Raw genomic sequence first — 6,000 nt, 5'->3', positions numbered from 1 at the left:
GATCACTACGAGGGCAGCCTGGGCTACACAGTGAGACCCTGTCTCCAAAAACCAAAAAAACCAAATTTACCCCACCCCAACTCCCCCGAATAAAATAACCCCCCCCAAAAAAGTAGGCATAATACTAGAGACTTCACCAAAAACCAAGATGTGATATTTAACATTTTCTTCTTTTTTTTTTTTTTTTTGTTTTTCTGACGGCATACGAGATTCTGGTAGGTGACTGGAGTTCAGACGTGTGCTTCTCCGGTACCAGGAACTGAACTCACGACCTTGCGCTTGCCAGGCAGGCGCTTTGCTGCTGAGCTAAATCCCCAGCCCCAAGAACAATTGGTTTATTTTATTTATTTATTTATTTTTTTGGTTTTTCTCCGGTACCGGGAACCGAACTGACGACCTTGCGCTTGCCAGGCAGGCGCTTTCATAGCAGCACAATTTGTAATTGCTAAATTGTGGAAGCCACACAAATGTCCATCCAACAAGGATTGGATAAGAAAATTGTTGTACTTTTATGTAATGGAATATTACTCAGCTATAAAGAAAGATAAACTCGAGGCCTTTATAGGTAAATGGTCACAACTAGAGACCATACTCATAAGTGAAATAAATCAGACCCACATGTGCAAGCACCACACTGTTTCACTAGTTTAAAACCTGAAAGAGTTAATTTAAAGTAGGAGGTATGATAGACATTGTGAAATTATAGGAAAACACTCAAGGGTAAAGGGCAACTGGGATGTGGGAAAAGAGAAGGGAAAGAAGGAGAAATTTTGTATATACAGTGTAGTTCACACAGTTGTTCTACTGTCTTCTATTTCTTTGCGGAAAGAAACTGTCAATGAGTCCTTGATTGATCAATATTGCATGTCTCTATGTGTTTTCATGAGAAACCACTTTGAAGATATCAATATGTAATCCAACAAGCATTGTTAATTTCCTACCACTTTGTTTGTAACTGTATTGTCTGTACCATTCTTTTGCTATTTTGTAAAATGTTGTCTGTCTGTTAATGGTGTCCTCCTTTTATTTTTAAAATTAAAAAATAAAGGAAACAAATAGAGGTATAAAAAAACAAAAAAGACATTCTTTTCACTGAAAATTAGTTCCCCTTATTATCACACAACTCTATACACAAGTAAATATTGCACTATCAGTAAGTTAAATATTTTGCAATGTATTCTATGTAAGCTGTATATCTGTACACACCTTCACCCCCCCCACACACACACCACATACACAGATAGACACAAATAATTGCAACCAAAATAGCAGCAACAACAAAATTTTGCCTACAATATTTTCATGCCTTTATATAACCTTAAAAGTTTGCGTGTTTGAAATGCTTATTTGTTCTTTACACTAAGCCATTCCACTTCATTCACTAAGTAGACATTGCCAGAGCACAAATCATTAAGCAAGCATTGTCTTAGGTGCAATGCTTTATATTTAGATGGCCCTCCAAAGCCTCATGCCCTCCTGGGGGACTTTTGAAAGGTGGCTGGATCATGGGTGTGTGACACTAGATTATGGGTATGTGATAATTTAATTAGTCCTCTGATTGATTTAGCATTGCCCTGGGTGTGGATAATGGGAAGACTCCCTCTGCATATGGGTTTATAGCTTGAATGGGTTAAAAAGGGAAAGCTAAGCTGGCTGCTTCCCTGTCTCCTCCCCGCCATACCATGAGCTCCTTGCTCTCTCTCATCCCCCATCTGCTGTGCTGCCATCTTGAAGCAGATGTCTGTGGACTGAAACCTCTACAAGATGTGAAGTACAATGCACCTTTCCTCCTTTAACTTTTGCATGTTGAGTATTTTGTCCCAGCAATAAGAAAGTAACTAAGACATTAGCAATTACAGATACAATCGTGAAAGAAAGAAAGAAAGAAAGAAAGAAAGAAAGAAAGAAAGAAAGAAAGAAAGAAAAAAAAAAGAAAAAAGAAAAAGGGGGAGAGAAAGAAAGGAAACATAATCCATGTTCTTAGAAGTCTCACATCATGGCAGTGGAGATGGGATGATTAAAATGTATACTTTGATACAGACTTATAGGGATTAATATGAAAAGTAGACAGGGTGCTAATAATGTAACCAGAAAAGACATCTCATACCATTGAAGTGCATAAAGAAAAGATAGTCATCCTCCATTTACTGTGGCAGATCTCTTTTTCATTTTCTGTGTCATGACAAGTTCTGTGATCTCTGAGGTTGCATTTCCCTGGTCCTCATGCCCTCTAACATCTGTCCAGTTTGACCAATGAAAGGTATAGAAGAGAGAGTTGGGGGATCATTTTCTTCATCCTGTGCCACTGGAAATGGTGTGATTTCCTTACGGCTGCCGTTGAGAGGTCTTCCTATCAAATAACATTTCATAGTTGGGTCTAAGTAACTCAGTCACTCACTTGCTTCGTTCAAATGAGGAGTGATAACAGCTTCTAACTTTGATTTATCTATGTGTCATTCACCCTCACTTCTTGATTCACATAACCCTGTCAAGAGCTGTGCAAATAACTCTGATTAAGTGTTCTTCAGTTCAGCCATTCTGTATGTCGTCATTTCCTGCTAGGAAAGTGACTAAGAGAAATGTTAGCAATAATCAACCCTACATATTCTGCATATTATAACGATGAAGAATATTATCTTTATAGTTAGATAAATGCAAGTTTGAATGTATGAGACATGATCTACATGACACTGATTTAGTTGTTTTAAGGTTTATTCTTCTCCTGTGAAGACCATAACATTCAGATAATCACAAAAATCTTTACATTTTTAATACAAGGAAATACAAAAATGTATTTAAAAGTGACTTCATAACTCCTACATGACATTGATTATAGAATAATATGTTCAATATTTCATTCAACTCTTGCTTACGTTATATGATGGACAACAATAACAATAAAAATGCTGTTAAAAATTTTAGCAGAGTTGGAATTACATTATTGTTTTCTTTTTTGGGGGGGGTACTGGGAATCAAACTCAGGACCTTGCACTTGCCTGGCAGGCACTTGTGACACTAAGCTATATCCCCAGCCCTTCTTTTTTTCAATTATCTTATTCTGAATCAGAAGTGAATTTTTACTTCCTTGTCTATATAATTCCAGTGACTCATGTACTACATAATTTTCAAAAAATACTGGTTATAAAATGACAGAATAAAGTTAATTTGGAAATATCTAGAATTTGGATGGGAAGCCTTAGTTTATAAGCTCATACCTTATATTAATTTACAGGTCACCTTAACTAGAATTCAAAGAATCTTCCAAATAATTTCCTTTTCAACATTAGAGTTAGGGCCTTCAGAAACGTAAATAATTTCACAAAATAAAATATATCTTTAACAATCCAATCAAACCAATTCAATTGGTATATTGTGGCAATTTAAAGTATGCTCCTATTTTGAATGAAATCATTACCTGCTATGCATCACCATGCAAATTATTCAATGATATGTAACAGAAATTCTTCTTCTTTTGAATTTTAATGGATCTAAAGAAGTCAAGTAACTGGAAAAGAAAATGAAAATTGGAGCCTGTAACTTCCCACAGTGGATGAGATGGCACATGAAGTATCTTCTGTCTGTGCCCTCATTTGAGATGTTCAATGAATATGGATTAGCAATTAACCATGGCTACACTCAAAGCTAAAATAAATTATAGGAATAAATTTAGAGTGGACAGTGTGGTGTGCAATCTGTATTGACCAGCTTGCAGGAAAGGACCTGGAAACTACTTTCAGCTTGATGTGGCTAGAGATGTGTCTTGAAACAGTGTTTTGTCCACTTACACAGGAGCTGTCACAAGAGATGTTGGGAAGTTGCTAAGAAAGCAGTTAGTTCTGAGATAGAGCCAAGAAAAGTCATATTTATTTGAAAATTCAGAAACAATCTGTTTGAATAAAAGATTTGACCTCCCGTATTTTGATAAATACATAATATGCTCTCATTCCAGTTATCTGACTTTTCTGAATAAACGTATGGATCAAGCTTTTCCAGATGAGAAAACTGCACATAGAACATTTTCCAAGCTATAAAGGCAAGAGGTGGAGCCAGAATTTTAGTGTTCTCCAATGTTTCTAACAGAAAATTGACCTTTCTTTAGACAAAAGGAGAAAAAACTGAAGAACCAGTTATAATTGTTTTAGTCATAACTAATTAACAACATATATATTATCACAATAATCTAGGCATATAGATGTTCATACTGAGAACAGAAATACAGCAGAATATGATGTCATTCAAATTCCAGGTTGTCTTTCACAAAACATGACAGATTTGAAGAACTGTGTTATCTAATAAATTTTTAGTTTTTAATCATATGCAGGTCATACAATATTATGTATTATAGGATATATTTTAAGCTTTTCCTACTTATCTATATGTAATGTAAAACATAATTATATGGTATGTATTATTATGTTAGTAATTGTATAACAAATATTCTAAAAAGTGAATCTTTATATTTACAACATTTATTACAGTAAAAGAAACATTGGAAGAAAACCCCCTCACAACACACTCTTTCACTTTGAACACACTTATGCCATCATTCTTGTCACTTAACAAACAGTTCTGGAAGTCCTCTTTTGTGAGGGTCATTTTTTGTGCGGTAATAGCTGCCTGGATGTCCTGAATCAATTCAAAACATTTAGTTTTCATTTTCATTTTGACTTGGTGGAAGGTCCAGAGGTCATACGGTTTCGAAGTCAGTGAATCAGATGGATGAGGACGCACTGTAATGTTTTTCTGCAGGACGTCAAGACAGTCACAAGAGCACAACAGCACTTTCCTGCCTCCGGAAAGTGGCACCAGCTATGGGTAAATTACATTCGAAGTGAAGGAGAATATTTTTAAGGGGATGATTGGCAATATATTTTCTTACTATAATAAACTTTTGTTTAAATATTTACCATATTTTGTTATCACAACTCATATATTTGTATATTTACATCTTGTGCAATGTTAATGGATTTTTATGTTTGTATATTTATAATTTACATTCATATATTAACTAATTTGTATTGTGTTTTGCCTTGATCAATTTCTTATTTTGCTGGGACAGAATACACAAAACTCTCAACCTAAAATAGGAAAGGTTTATTTGGGCTGATATTTCAAAATTCACCGTGCAGTCAGGCTTGGTGGTGCATTCCTGTAGTCCCTGCACTTGGGAGGGAGTCGAAGGCTGGAGGATTGCCCTGAGTGTGAGGCCAGCTTGCCCAAAGAGTGAGTTCAAAGACAACCTGAACTATAAGAGTGAGACACTGAGAGGATCTGGCAGGCTTAAACAAACAAATGGCATTGATCTTTAAGGGTTGAATGATACCTCCTGGGCTTGGTGGGGAAAATATTCTTTGTGAATTCAAAAGTTAATCACTCTATGGACACAAATTACAATCTATTTCAAAATACTCTTGGTAATATTTACCCAGTAATGTTTCACTAGTTATTTGAGTATCTACCAAGCATCACACATTTTTTCTGTATTCTGTTGCTATTCTTTTAAGTCACTTTTTGGAGTGAAGTCAGAATCATATTTAAATATTTAAATCAGAGCTTACAATAGTTTAGCTTTTAAAATTTCAATATCTGTTGAGCAAAAAGTAATATTCAAACTCTTTATCAGGCTACAATATTTTGCATAATCTTAAAATTCTCCACATAAATTTTGAGCTACTTCTTCCATGACTATGTTCTAGTTGTTTATAATTTCTTTAAATTCCAAAATAGCACCTTTTTGGTTTCTGAGACTTTGAAACTGCTCTGCTCATCTTCATGTTTAAGCCTGTAGTTAGTTAACTCCTGTCTTATAAACCTTCCATTGATTTTGTTGTTGTTCTTCATCTCCTCTAGGACTTCAAAATAAACCCATCCCAGTAGTTTTCTTAATTAATTTTCATCACAGTTATACCTTGTTTGTTAACACAATCCCATTTGCTTTTCTTTGTCTAATTGCATGAGTATTGGTTGATGCATACATTGACATTCTCTCTTTACTATGAA

Source organism: Chinchilla lanigera, unplaced genomic scaffold (assembly GCF_000276665.1).
Source record: "Chinchilla lanigera isolate Chin_1 unplaced genomic scaffold, ChiLan1.0 scaffold00032, whole genome shotgun sequence".
Lineage (NCBI taxonomy): Eukaryota > Metazoa > Chordata > Mammalia > Rodentia > Chinchillidae > Chinchilla > Chinchilla lanigera.
Note: the sequence above shows the minus strand (reverse complement) of the source record.